Here is a 15,708-nt window from a genome sequence, read left to right on the forward strand (position 1 = left end):
CATTAAAGCCAAAGGAGTAAGAAAGAGGCACCCTTTGCATTTAGAGATGGGGGTCAGAATTGTTGCTAGACCCAGAGATAACTGAAAACATCACAAGATTTATGACAAAAGATACAATTTTTAATACCAACCAGAACCAGAACTGACCAAATTTCACTGGATTTTCCCATCTACAGTGACAGTCAAGCATGTGGATTGGAGAAATGCAGCTAGTGAACGATCCTTTCTTCCCCTCCGAGCCCCTCCAGCACACGGTGCAGCCTATGTGTGATACTGATATGTTAATGCCTCGTATGTGCCTCTGGTCATGAACAGAGCCTCGAGCACGGCAGGCAGGAGAACATCTGAACCAGGCTGACATCGGACCAGACCACAATATTTGAGTTTTATGAGTGCGAGCAGAACAGACAATCCTCTCTACCCTTGCTTTAATAGTTTCCTTAAAGTCTGGGAAACTACAGAGAAAGTAAACAGCAAGGTAATTAAAACATGTATTGCTTACTTCATCATTATGGGGGGCTGGGAGTTTTTTGCACAAAATATTTTTTCTTTAGGAAATGGCTGTGCTTTGAAAAGAAAAAGGTCTGTTGCAAATAGTCCTTTTTCACAAATTGATAATTTCCAAAGCCTATTTAAGAAATTCTCAAAATGCCCAATTTCAACATTTTGGATATAAAAATTCATGTTTGGTTCAATTAATCATTTAGAACTTCAAACTGATTCTGGTAAAAACCGTAACTGAGAGTTAGAATCTAAATGAAAAGTCTACTAATATTGACATACAATGTTTTAATTTACTCAAACCAACATTTTATGTCTTATTTAATAGATGGTTGGAATGAACATGTGTAACAGTTTGATTTTTCATCTTGATTCAAGCTAAAAACTTTCGTTCAAATGTCGACTTTCCCAAGAAAAAAATACGATGTCCTCATTGGCTCTATTCCTCATGAACCTTAATTTAACAAGTGTATGATACACTGATTTCTGTTAGCAGATCACAGTGAGAATATACTGTGATAGAAATGAACTCCATCTTCCATTTGGAATTATCTTAAGCAGCTCTGTTAATATAATAGGCTTGTGGGCATATATTATACAATGACACGAGGCCTAACCTTTCCCTTTCAAGCAGTTTCTCATTTCCTGACTTCAACAAACATAAGAGAATATCACATGGCAAAAGAATGCTGTGAAAAGTATATTGAATCATCTGGCAGTATTTAAACCATGAGATGACATTTTATTTTGCTTATTCTACATGGAAATTCCTAACATCAGCTCTTGCTCAAATACATCAGTCCAGGCTCTGCTGTTTCTTTTCAAACATTCTTTATTCCCCTTTTCTTGTTCTTGTTATATCTTTTTTATCTCTCAGCTGCAATGAGGATTTTTGTGGATGTCTAAAAGGAGATAAACACCCAAAGTCTCAGCTTTTAATTTTTCCTTAAGAAAAAATCTGAATATTGAACTATCTAACAGGACTTTTTGTTCTCTCTCTCTCTCTCTTTTTTTTTTTTTCCCTAGACAACTTCAGAGTTACAGCTAATCAATCGTGTGTTAATAACAAGAGCTCCATGGGTCTCTTAATACTTCAGGGATGCTCTAAAGGAGCTTTCAATAGATAAATGTCAAAGTAATGACAGTATATATGTTTAAATCTGATTTCTGGCAAAGTGGCCACTATGCTGCGGAGGCTCCATCTAAAAACACAGTGCTTCTTAGGCCAGGCTACTCGTACACCTAAAGATGACCGTTCTCTTAAGAGCTTTCTTGGAGAAGGTCCAGAGCTCTCAGCACCTTGAAGGGCTGAGCCTCAAACACAGACTTATTTCCCAGAAGAGGCAGCACTTAGTAAAGCTATAAAAGAAACAATTCAGGAAAAAAATATGGGACATTATGAAAAGAAAAGAAAATTAACAAAGCACAATAATACATCAGTTGCCTCTAGAGACAGGTAAACAATGCATTACAGCCAGCAAGTAGCAATTGATTGCTGGCATTTGAACCAAAGGGAAAAGGCTTTGCTGTTAGCAGGGAGGGTCTTATCACACCACTTATGTTTTCATGGATTTGAAACCCAGAAAGGACTATTAGGTCTTCTAGTTTTACTTCCTTCATAGCACAGGCTATAAAAATTCATGCTCCTCCTTCCATTCAGTAATGACTTGTGTGTTGGCAAGAGCAGCGCGCTCCGCTGGGACACCTCCAGCCTTACTCTGAAAACTTCAACAGGAGAAGAAGTTGGTCTCAGACCTTGTAGTCTTGTTACAGTCCATCCATTCCAGCAAAGGTTTACTAGCCCACATGCACTCCAACACCAACATTACGTTATCCAGTGACATATAATTATACATGACAGCTCGTGATTCATTGCTTGCTTCAAGTGTTCCCAAATGTATCTTGGTTACGTGCCACCGCTGACGACGACAGCAGCTCCCAGCTGGACAGGACACTCCAGCAATGTTCTTCTTCAATCTACTGAACATACTGCAATTTGGGAAGACCCAGCCTGGCTGAAAATTAGTTTGTAGCAGCTGCAGCACCTTCGTCCATCGCTTCTGCCTAGAGAAAGGTAGAGACATTTGAATGACACAAAACCTTCTGTTTATCTCAAAAAGCTTGATTTCAAATTCTCCATAGTCACAAGGGAAATTACTTTCTACTTCAGCTGACTCCATGGAAGACACGTTAGGGGGAGGCTTACTCAAGGAAAGGGGGAATATGAGATTACAGCATTAGATATGGTATTAGATAGGCCAGAGCAGCATGACCTTACTATGTTCTTTAGAGTAGTTCCCAGCAAATTTTGGGGATTCCTCCAGTGCAGATGAAAAAATACCCTTTTTTGAGTATAAGAATTATAACAGTTAATTTCCACCAAAACAGGAAAAATTAGCTCAGAGAAGAGGACAGAACCATATCTATCCTACAAGAGCGCTTCACTGTAATCATGTATGCAAGCTTTCTGGAAGGAACTTACTTCCTTCTTTTTTTTTGTTAATAGTAATTCCTAAACTTATAAAAGACTTGAAAAGACTCTCTGTTTCTTTCTAGGCTATATAAAATAGAAGCCTCAAAACGCATTTGTTCATCAGCTTATGAATAGCCCCTATATAAGGTGCATAACCGTGTCCAGTATTTGTTGTAGAGGGCTTCTATTCCTTCTTTTTTAATAATATGGGAATCGATCAAATCGCACCTGCGAATGTGTACTTTTCATCTTGGAGACATAGAGCTCCTTGCAACTGGAGAGGAAAGATTGTTTGGCGAAACCATAGAGGGAAATAATTTTCAAAACCACCTCCTTAGACTACAATACAATGTGTGCCTGTTCCACACGAAACCCTGCATGTTACAGGTACACACACGTCACCCCCTGGTCTGAGATTATGTTCCATCCATCCCGTGTTTTTGCAATCGTGCAAATTCAGAGCTTGTCTTTAATAAATGTTGATGAGATCTGCGCACACACAAGATGGAGTAGTAAATGGCAACTGGAAACAATGGCAGCAGCAAAACAAATCCAGGCCCTGGGGGAATTTTCCTGATAGCTGAACAAGAGGTTTCATTGTTCCTGTGCGCCTCATATCAGAATAAAGTCTAGGAAAAAGTCATTTAGCTCTTGGAAAGCAAGGGCAGCCTCTCCAAAGAGCAAAAGGAAGGCAATATGGGGGGAAAAAAAGAAATTAACTTGATTAATTCAAGGCACAGTTAGACATTTTGCTGACAAACAAGAACTGATCTGTCTCAAAGCCCAGTCTTCTCTAATGCTCAGCTTTTATCGAGTTCCACGGGCGCTCTGCACATTGCAGCAGTTGCGTTGCCTGTTTCAGTAGTACAAAGAAAGTTGGAGGCTTAGGTAACGCTGCCTGACTTCCAGTCATCCTAGTAACAGCCCAACAACAACCATGCAGTGTCTGCGAAACGTCCAGGAGATGCCAGACAAATCATCTCCAAGGTTTTTCCAAAACAAAAGAGAATCTTTAAAGACATTTTATTATCCATAAACAGTTCTGAGACAGATAGCAATTTAAGGAAGACAAGCAACTTCAGAAAGAGTGGAAATTCTGAATTCGTGCCCAAAATTAAAATAACTTTTTAATAGCCTTGCCCTTAAAGAGCAATTAATGAATACTCTTTCACATCTTCACATAAAGCTAAATTCTGGCAGATGTGAGATAGATTACTACATACAACATAAACAATATTTGGTCTTTTATCTTTGCAGCGGGGAGTGTACATCTCTGTACTTGAACAAAAGACCACTTCTAGCTCCGCAGAGGATGCAAACAACCCCGGTCGCCAGCCGCGCTCCAGGAGCCCACAGGAATACCTGGGCATCGTTTCTACCAAACCCTGAAAGCCAAGCCAAGGAGTAGGCTCGGGGGGAGGACATGACAGCGAGCCTGGGGCAGGATTTGGCTTGAACACCAGGATTCATCAGCGGTGTTTGCTTTTGTGCAGGCTGAGGACTGCCAGCCCCTGCCCAGCTGAGCTCCTCAAGCTGTAGCTAGGAGACTGCCTCCAACGCACTAAAAATACATCCCGTGCGCTGGTTGGTGACAGCTTGTTTGCAAGCAAGGAGACCTTGGATGCCGTTGGACTCTGGCTTCAGCAGAGCAGGGAAACAGAGCCCAAGCGCCCAGCACAGGCGCACATGGCTGCACTTGAGCATCCCTCCTTGGCCAGGGCTGCTGAGGCTGGTCCCACTCCTGCCTCATGTGCCAACACCCTCAAACGGGTGCTGCTGACCCAAATTCCCACCAGCTAATCGGTGGCACTCTGCCCTGCTGAGAGACTGTGTCTCCTGCTGACCTCCAGCCAAGCAGGGCAGAGGAGATGGCGCAGAGCAGGCCCCACGCACCCACCCTTCAGCGGAGGAAAGAGGGGCAGGACCTCAGGGGTCTTCCTTGTGGGCAAAGCACATCTGGTGCCAACCAGCGTTTCACCAGAGCACCAGCTTTGGCCGTCATGAGACTAGTCCCCAGCTCTTTTTTCTGTACTCCAGGTCACCTGGGTTGAGCATCCAGAGACCAGAAGGGACATCATGCCTGGCTTCACCATTGCCAGCAGGCTGCAGGCGATGTGGGGCCTCTGTGCCCCCATCAGCAGCATTGAAACAGTGCCCTGGGGAGCACTGAGGCAGCCACAGGTCCCATTTCCAGCCAAATATATAGATGGTTGAAGCTGATTTTTTTGCCTCTGAACTAACTTCAGCAATGCGATACGGTGCTGGGAGCTGGACTGTGTGAGGTCAGGAGTGGGAGGATGGGTTCATTTGGGTCATCAGTCAGTAAGATGTGCCTTGCTCACACTGCAAACACAACTCTGGGGTGAAAAACATGCTAAAATGTGTGCCAGAAGAGAGAGGTCATTTATTACCAATTATTCGCCGTTAGTGCTGCCCTGCATATTGTGCCAAGCTAAAGGTAAGACCTAGAGTAAACAATTACGAGGTTCTGCACAGAGATTTCAGTGTCTCCAATTTCTGCAGATATCTGTGGCTATTCCTAAATTCCCATGCACATTCCGAGGACACACATTTGCAACACAGGAATATTTGTTTTTGGGGAACTGTGCTTTCATAGAACGGCAGGAGCCCTGGGCAGAGGAGCTGCGAGGAGCTGTATGTGCCATAACCACAAAGGTACCTTTGATGAACTGGATCTCTTGCGTTTGCACATTTATGATTAAACTTAGTTAGAAAAAGAATGTAATTTTCTTTAACTAGAAAAATCTATACCTCCTGTGTAACATTAGTATCCATGGAGATACAGCACAAAAAGCTATTCTAGTGTTGGTTTATGACATCTCTGTGCAAAACAGCAGAGAAGCACAAGCACTAATACCAGTTGAGTTGCTTTGGAATGAATGGATTAATGTTCCACACCGCTCTGTGCACATGGATGCATACAGCCACAAAGTCACCTTCCCCTCTGCCTCCCTCTGTCCAAGGGACTTTCTTCTATGCTTAATTCTCATTTGTATTAGTATCAATAATTCTTAATATATCACCTTACAGTAATCAATTGAAGTTTAACATCAATCTGTTTCAGCATTTCCGCTATTGTTACACCCTGGAATGAGCCTGGCAGCATTTGGGTGGGATCTGGGTTTGCAGGAGCTCGAAAACAGGTTTGCAAAGAGGGAGTAGGTAATGGAACACCAGGTAATTATTTAGAAGATCATAGATTGCATACATTTATTTGAGACACGGCACTGAAGTAAGGGAGGGGCCTACTTAGTGTTGTCTTTCCCTTTGTATTTCCTCTAATACCCTGATCCCTTCAAGCTGTTAGTCATAAGAAGAGCTTTATTAAAGTTACTGAAGATATTATAAAGGAAAAATAAATAGAGTGACCTGATAGAGTTGGAGCTGGCAGAAGTTGGAAAAGCCTGCCTGTTGTTTTCCCTTTGAAATCTTGGCAGGCATGCAGAGTGCTCAAACCTGCTCCCGCAGTCTCGCTGTCGTTCCCCGTCCCGTAGTGGCCACCTTTATGATAAACTAGGTACAGGCCAGAGATTTTTATGAGTTTCACAGAATGCGTTGCACAACCTGGAGACAAAACATATAAAGAATACATTAGCTCTTGCAGACAGCTTTGCAGACAGCGGCTCCCCCAGACAGCCACAGGACTGTTTACAGTAAATGCTATCGCCTGTTAATCAGGTCTCCATCTGAATCAAGACTGGAGGCTGCATCCTGAGGTCCCTCGACAGTGCAGAACCTTCTGCCTACACCAGCTTTGCGGCTGGCTTCTCGCTAACCTGTCGATAACCAGCTGGTTTAATATTGGTTTCCGGTGCACTGAAGGGCTCTATCTACCCCAGACAAAGCAGCGTTTGAAAACACCTTCACTTTTCTCAAAGACTGGGCATGCCTTTGATCCTTCATCGTCTCAAATCGTCCTTGAAAGGGTAATTGAAAACGTTTCTTGGATTCCTTGTCTTTGGGGGTAACTGAGAAGGAGGCTAAAATGCACATTTGAGTTGTATCTATAAATCTAACTAGTTGGCATTTTCAGCCAGATCTACCAGGGTGACAGTAATAGCTGCTTCTACCCTCTCTGTCAGCGTTGAACGCAGTAGTCCTGCTTGTGTGGTCAGGTCGACCAAGTTCAGCACCCATTATAGAAACTGGTTGTCAGCTCCTTGTTTGTACAGCTGCTCGAGGTTTGTTCTCCAGCGTTTTGGGGGTCGGGTGCTTTTTGCTGATGAGCTGTGAGTGCTAGCACCCTGTCTTCGTTGGGGAGTGTGGAAGGATACTAACTGCACACCGCTGCGGATACGCTTGCCGGATGGGCAGCAAGCAGCTGACTGCTACACTGCCATCGCCATTGGTACAGGGATGCCAGAAAACTTCCAGGATCACCTAGGTCTCTTGCACAAGTCTGGGGAACACAGACGGAAAACAGCAGCCTCTCCAAACATTCAAGTGCCATTTCTAGCAACACCCTGCCATGTTCTTTTGTACAGTACATACTCATACCTGTGTAGACATGAAAGTGTACTTTAATGCATAATGTTTAATAATATTCCTGGAATAAATACCACCAAGACACATTAATTTATGGAAAATACAGTTTTCCATATATTACTGTCTCCTCTACTTTCTCACTTTTAAGTTATGCATACATATATATATATATATATATGTTTCTCACAGTCTTTTCTCTACTATTTAATTCGAGCCCTTCCCATGCCGATGTCGCTCCTGTTTTCTATTTCCCTTTCAGCACTGTTCTCTGGTAGCCAGCTGTAACACAATTCCTCCTCTTACCAAACCGTTTCAGAGCACTTTGTATTGTGGGTAGGTTTGGGTCTTGGTTTTGTTTTGGTTTTGTGTTTGTTTTTTTTTTAACGGGGTCACTAGGAAGCCTGAGGACTCTCTGAACTTCCTCGGTAAAGATTTTGAAAAATCTCTGAAGCTGGTTGAGGTGGGCTCGTCCCAAGCAGTAGAAGAACTCCCTTTCCCCTCACTCTGAGCTCAAAAACCAAACATGCATTGCAAAGGTAGTCACCCTTTCTGCAGCCGTACGCCCATAAGCAATTTCTGCTTAACAAAGCAAAGGCCAGCACTGATCCAGTGCAGCTTCTGAACAGACTGGGCAATGCATTCTCTGTGAGTGCGGGGTTTGAACACCCATGGTAAATCACACTAATGTCTCCCTTGCAAACACTGTCCTTGCAAAGTCAAAAACAAAAACAGTTTTCCTTTGGCATACAACACATATTTTTTTTCAGTATAACTCCTGAAATACATTGTCATCCATGCCTCAGAGTAAGACTAGGGAGTCTTTGTAGGACAAACCATTTGAGAAGATAATTATTATAAATAAAGTGACTAGGATATCTTCTACACACTCAAAAAAACCCAACAAACCCAAACAAAACAAAAACCAACAAACAAAACAAAATTGAAAACAAACAATAAAAAAGCCCCAAACAAAAGATAAACTAAAAAAAAATGACCGCTTGGGGTGGGCAAGTGTCCAGATGATGCTCTTCTTTATCCATATTAGATAACACAATTATACAACAGCTGCAGCCATCTCACCAGACGTATTCAGGACAGCAAACAAATACCTTGCAGTGCTGGTCCCCATGGGGCCAACAACATCTCTCTTGGTGAGAGAGGCCCCACACCTATGACTTGGGGACGTGATGGAAGGAGGGATATACTACACACCACGACAGCCACAGTGAAGTGGTGTTGGCCATGACTGATTAGGAAAGGAACTGTGTCATTCCTTATCTTGAATAACTTCTCTTATCTCACGTATATTTTGTTTTAGCCCCGAAAGAAAACAGTGGAGGTTGGCAGATGGGCTGGGGCGCAGTTGGCTATCCTGCTTCAAGCAGCTGCAATTTCTCATGGTCTAATTTTAACTGAATCACAGTATGCATTTGTAATTGAAACCAGTCATTTTACTTTTAGGATATCCTACCCTGTCAGGACTGAACATCTGCTTTAATGACCCTCAAAATGGTCTTCAAGTCTATGTAAAACCACCTTTTCCCGTGTTTGTACGTTCCTTTTTACCGTATCTTCCCAGAAAAAAACACTGGTTTCAAATCCAGAGTCTTGCTCAAAAATATCTCAAACAACACGTAGGTTTTTTATTCATATGGCTCTACTTATTGCCAAATATTTATATTCCAAATCCATACCATTTCAATAAAAGAATATGACTAATATATACAGGTTATCTCCAACATCTGTCATATGAAAAATGAATTGATGAACTCACCCCTATATTTTGTGCTTTCCTAATACACAAGCCAGGTTTCAGCCTTCGAACTAAGGAGACATGTGCCAAACATCATTTAAGTCTGTTCAGTGGTATATGTACAAAAAATGTACACACTTTTTCTTTTTTTTTTCCCCAGACTCTATTCATAATGTTATGTGATTGAGTTAGAAGCCCAGTTCATCGAAGCTCAGTTTCTCACCTCCTGCTTGTGAGGAGACTCCCTTCGGCTTTCGAGTTCTCAGCCTGGACCAAAGGTTGCAGATGGCTCTGTTGATGTTTATAAAACACCAGTGCGTGATTCGGGTGTTCTTGGCAGTAACTCGACCCAAATCATCACCAGCTTTTGCCTACATAAGATTTGCAAAATAAATGCTACATTTACTTTTTACAGCAAATTCTACATAATCCAGAAAAAAACGCCTAAAATTCACAAGTTGAGACTTGAAAGTTTAGCTGGTTAGTGTGTACCTTCTCCTGTCAACGTGCCATTTAGGGCAACGCAAGGACATTTGCACACTCGGTCCATGACAGCTTTTATCTTTACAATTAGTCTTATCATTTTGGAATTATAATTTATTTTTCAGATACTGAATTTGCAACGAGGGCTAGAAAAGTGGCAAATGTATAAACAGACAACTACAAGGTAATTTGAACTTCCCTTCAAAATATTATTGTCAACTAATTAAAAATTTAATACTGTGATAAAGACATTTCACTCACAAATAATGTTGTGTGCTGTTGTACACTATACTTATGGACAGAAATGTTTTCAAATAAAGCTAACAGGATTTAAATTATGAACTAGTAGAAGCAGCAGGAAGTTTAAGAAAAGCAACACATGGAATCATATTTTCCATTTGCACTTTTAATGACAGATTTCATCAGACAGAGCCCTTGTGGTGACAGTGATGTTACACTGAGAAATTCTTATTAAAATTTAGAAAACTAGCAGTGCTTCAATCAAAACACTGCGGAAGTAACAAAATTTAAAAGAAGTTTTACTTTGTTCACCACAGCAAGAAAAGGTTAGGAAAGCCCCAAGGAAAATACATGTTTATTCATAAATCCAAATTATATGAACTGAAGCAATTAAGTGGTCGTTTAGAAGCACTAACTTCAAGCCAAAATGCTACAATGGTGTTGCACTGCAGATTCATTAGTTGGCACTAAGCTTCGATTACTCATGTTCAGGGACCAGCCTTCGTCAATTAAAAATGATGTATGTCCCTTTGTCTGAATTACTGCTTGTTTTAGGGACAATCCATCCATCCAGAGGGTAACTTATCCATCTCGCTTTTGACAATAATTTTTTTTTAAAGTTCTCTAATCTGGTTGGCCAACATCAGGCGGGAAGGTTCAATAATTAAATGTGTATTGATTAGTATAACCATGGCTACATTTGTTGCCGTGTTATGGATGGGGGTGGGAAAGCCTTCACATTGTTTATTTGGATACCTTTCACCCCCTGAGAGTGCTCTACCATCCTCTGCTACCTACTGATTGCTTGATAATTGAGATGGGCAAGCACCCACACGCTACAATTAATTCTGAGTTTTTCAGCAGACGCTGGAAAGTTGGGATTAAAATATCTATCCAAATGTTACGGTCTTTCCACATATTTATGTGAAGGGAAGGGATGACAGACCTGCAAGCCTGGGTGTCACAGAACAGGCGGTGACACAAAAACGAATGGAGCATGAAATTAAATTTTAGAACTTGTGCAGTGTTTTCTACTGCAGTGATAGCCAGGTAATGAAACTCACCAGGTTCAAAGTATCAAATGATTTCTATAACCCCACACACTTAATCCTGGAACTCAGCCAGATAACGATTAAACCTGCCAAAAGAAGATCCAGGAGAAGGTACTTAGATGCGACAAAGGAGTCAGGAGTTTGAAGACATTTCAAACCTTGAAATAGGCTGGAAACGTCTGGTCCCCAAGCAAAGGAGCTTCATTCTTTTCCCAAGAGACAAGAAAACTACCTGCTGATCAGGGAAAACATCTGCTTAACACCGTCACTGGTGGAGCCCGAATAGGGCTTTCAGAAAAGGAGAGGGTGCTCATTTCAAAAGTTCACGCAGTAATTTTGAAATTCTGGTTTGCATAAGTAAGACTGAATGAGGACGTCTTTTTTTCTTTCATTTTTAAAAAACTATTTCTACGAAGTTTACTCAGCTCTCATTTTTGTGCTCTGTTCGTTCTGCAGACACCAAGGATGGTTGCATACCACAAGCAGGAAGTTTTTAGGGTTTAAGTAATCTCCTCGAGAAGGTTCAGTGAAGCTGGAACTTTTCTGCTTTACCCAGTTTCAGGTCAGGCAGGCAGCTTTTTGCACAAAAACCTTCTACCTATGTGATCCAGTCACTAGACATCTTTCAGTGCGCACACAACTTTCATTTGCTCTTGAACTTCTAATTTATTTTATTTACTTTCTGCTAATGGTAACCAGAACCCGTTAATGCAACTTTATTAAATAAATTTTGAGAGGAATGTGACAAATGTAAAAGCAAGAAAATATAGCAGAGCTGAGCCAGGATAGTGCATGGGTTTCTTGAAATAGCCATCTTGTTCATATAAAAATTGCGGGCTTTGTTTGTTCATTTCATTTGGACCATCTTTTCCTCAAATTGCTGAAATGTTACTCCAGCAGATAATAAATCAGTGCATTTCTCTTGATTCTCCTGTCTGGTCAATCACATTCTTAGTCTGGTATTTATTCCTGCAACTATAGTGATTAAATCCATTCATTGCCCAGAATCACGAAAATGAAATTTCATCCTTGTTTGTCATTACTGAAAAATGCAGCAATTAGAAGTAGACTTTAAAAATAGCAACTTTTTCGCTTCCTGCAGTTTGCAAAGCGTATCCAGCAACTTTGGGGTGATGTAAAGTGATGCACAAATAACTTCTGAGCTGGGTTCTCTCATATGCCGTGTTTACTGTCACCACGGGATTAGGTTCCAAAAAAAAAAGCCCTGGTGAAATTTGTAGCATTTCAACAGCACATAGCATGCATGTCAGTGGAACGAAATGCCAGTGCATCCAGCAGTGATATGCCCCAGCTGAGAACGCCTTCCGTGACATGCATTTTACTTCTCTGAAAGCCATGGCAAATGTTATAAAATGCTGAAACTGTTTGGTCGCAGGAAGCCACGCCATTCCTGTTCAGCGGTGGTTTTGACACAGGACACTATGAAAAAGCTAAACAAAGTGCAGAAAGTTTTTTACTGTATGCAAGTGGCTAACTACTACTTTTGTGTCTTTCCTGACTGACTTCACATCCCATATATATTAGCTGTGCCCTGGATCTCTGAATACGTGTCATCCAGACATCGATCTGAAAAACTAAAATTTTACAAGGAAGGTCACAAAACCTCAAAATTCTCCCAACTGTCAGTTTGCATTTAGTCACGAGCTGGTTGAAAGAGGGGTTCAATGGCATCTATCTAAACAGCTCCTTGTTAATTCTAATCTGAGGAAGTGAACGAACCATCTGAATGGTGTAAGATGCGCTCACAAAATCTGTTCCCTTGATCAAGTGACACTTCTTTCACTTCTCTGGGTACGCATTCGTATGGGCACTTCTGGCAGCTCTTCCCCAACATGTGCTCAGAAGGGGCTCTCCAGAAAGGAAACGTGGACTTCAGAGCCCGCGTTCTTCTGAGGAGGAACTGTGACTCCCTCAGGGTTTGCAGCGCAGTGTCTTCGAGCAAGAGCCTCCAACTGAAAGGATCAGGCCCCTGTAATAAAATTTTTAAAAAGCAATAAAAGAAAATTTACAGCAGTGAGATGATTGAGGAGCTCCTGGGGAAAGGCGTAGCTCTGCGTGCCAGGAAGCGCGGGCCGGGTCTGCGTGGCATAGCACGGCGGGACTTTGCAACGAGGATAAGCCAGGAGAAAGGAAGGGCGGTATCTCCCGGAGGTACTTTAAAATAAGATCCTCGGAGCTGCAGATTTGTTACGGGAAGAAGGAGGTTTTGATTGTATCCCATCCAAGTCTGCTCGTGGTTTAATCCCTCACTGTCAGGGCCCCGGCTCCAGCCATCCCTTCCTGGAGGAGGTGGTATTTCTCGCCGCTGCCGAGCAGCTTGCAGAACAAGGGATGGGATTCAGCCTCACGCTGTAAATCACATTCCCGGGCAGCTCCCTTCACGGGCGTGCCTTGGGAGATAACAGGCCTTCGCTAGCGGTGATTAGCAGGGGAAGGGCCAGGCATGGCCAGGAATGCCGAGCCAAGGGCAACTGCAGCGCTCATTCCAACCTCTGCTGACGGCTGAGAGACCCGCGCCGGGGGCAGAGAGAACCCCTCAGGTGTAAAGGAGGGGAGATTTCGGTTCTTGGCAATTGCAATAGCCTGTGTGCTCAAGGCAGGCTCTTTCTTCCACTTTGCTGCAAGTTTTGTGGCTGTTTTCCTGCTGCTTACTTAAAGGGAATGCTTCCCATCACGGTGTTGCTTCAGACAGGAATTCCCTCATTTTGCTTTATCTGTCTCCAAACCATACGGAGGTGGCAGGAAGGGTCACTCTGACGTTTTTCAACATAAGACTTCTTGTTTTGATGACCTGCTCGCATTCTTGGCGGATCCTTTGCTACCAGGACAATCATCCGTGCCTTGTACAGAACGTGTCCCCTCTGCGGGGACCAGCGGGCTTCACAAGCGCTTCCGAATTAAGCCTCCCGACACCCTGGCTAAACACTGTTATCCTACGTCTCCGGAGGAACTTTAAAACAGAAAGAGATTAAATAACTTCTTCAAGGTCACATAGCAAGCGTATGACAAAGCTGGGAAAAGAACATAAATTACTGCAACTCACCATCCTTTGTCTCCATTAGCTTCCGCCTTTTGTTGTTATTGCTATTAATAAACACAGACAGTATTACAGCAGGCACGGTTTTCAAAAAGGAGCAGAGACCATTGCTCCAAGCATTGCAAAAATACAGATGAAAGGATGGGTTTTGTCTTGAAGAGGTCAAAATCTGAAAATAAGCCTTTCAGTCCCTCACGTTGCTGGGACGATCCCGTCCAACCTTGAAATTTTCACCGGCCCCAGTCACTCAACATTTTACAAACACAGAAAAACGGCGCAGCCCTCCTAGGTAGGGGAGGCAGGGTGCCAGGAGCACGAGGGGCACTGGATTTCAGCTTACCTTTTTGGTCTTGTACTGAAAAGCACTCGGAGCAGACGGGAGTTTTGCTCATTTCCTGCGAGCGGAGCTGAGAGGGAAAGTCACCGACAGCACCCACTCACCCACGAGAAGCACGCACACACACGCACACACACGCACACACACACACACACACGCACACACACACACACACACGCACACAAAGCAACCAGCCAAGCCAGTTACAGCGTGCGGTGCTGCCAGATTCAGGCCTGGCTGCCTCTAGCGATCGGTCGCGGGTTTCTCCTTCGTTACGAAACAGCTTCCAGACTTCAGACGTGAGCGCAATGTGCTGACTCACTGCCAGGTATGTCGTGCACAGGACAATAATGTCCGGGAAGTGCAAGAATCTGGATTTGTTTTTAAACTTGTTTTTATTTAACGCTTCTTAAATGCAATAGCAGTAAGTTTCTGCTTTTTCAATTCCTCCTTTTTCCTGAGCCACAGACTAGGTGATCAGGCAATAAGTAACTCCAGGCACTGAATTTACAGGGAAATTGTTACACTTTTCAGGTGGTTAAAGTCATTAACTCATACCTTATTATAGCAGCTGAGGCGTGCAATAATCAGCCCCAAAAGTACTGCTCTTTAGGTCTTAATGCTCAATTAATTCTCTGGAATCCACATCAAGAAACAAAGGAATGAAACCACAATAAGAAGAACTAGGGGAAGAGTTATTGTGTTTCCTTTATTCTTTAATTTCAGTCTCGGTTTATCAGAATTATAAATACTTCAACAAAACCCCCTTGCAGGTCAAGCCTTGCTGCCAGTCTAAATTGTTCTTCAATTTCCGTTAACTCAAACAGGATTAATTGCAGAAGGCAGCCATGCAAGGCAGACCAAAAGTCCATTTACCCCAGCATGGGTCTCCAAAAGTGCCCAGCAGTGGATCCCCAGGGAACAGTATATGCACAGGGCAAGCAGAAAGTGGTGTTTTCTCGAGATATCCCCAATATTCAGCTTCTCTGTGAATCAGAGAGGTATTTTTCGATCTAATATCCCTCAATGGATTTTTATTCCATGAATCTGTCAAATCCCTTTTGACCAGGTCTATAATGTTATTGTCCACAGCATTCTGTGACATGAAGACCTACGAATTACCCTTGCAGGATACCGAAAGGCGAGTCCTTTGGCCCTATCCCTGGAAGTGTTCAAGGCCAGGCTGGATGGGGCTTTGAGCAGCCTGGTCTAGTGGGAGGTGTCCCTGCCCATGGCAGGGCGTTGGAACTAGATGATCTTTAAGGTCCCTTCCAACCCAAACCATTCTATGATTCTATGATCCTA

At 42.8% G+C, this 15,708-nt stretch overlaps 1 long non-coding RNA gene across 1 annotated transcript; it reads right to left on the reverse strand.

Annotated features, from left to right (window-relative positions):
* Positions 1-139: 139 nt before the first annotated feature.
* LOC134510169 (uncharacterized) lies at positions 140-14,673 on the reverse strand. Its single transcript, XR_010069517.1, has 5 exons — positions 14,407-14,673; positions 11,021-11,094; positions 9,457-9,604; positions 6,365-6,559; positions 140-2,565 (listed from the first exon to the last, which is right to left on the reverse strand). It is a non-coding gene; the product is annotated as an uncharacterized LOC134510169 (long non-coding RNA).
* Positions 14,674-15,708: the final 1,035 nt, after the last annotated feature.

This window comes from Chroicocephalus ridibundus, chromosome 1, assembly GCF_963924245.1.
Source record: "Chroicocephalus ridibundus chromosome 1, bChrRid1.1, whole genome shotgun sequence".
Classification (NCBI taxonomy): Eukaryota; Metazoa; Chordata; class Aves; order Charadriiformes; family Laridae; genus Chroicocephalus; species Chroicocephalus ridibundus.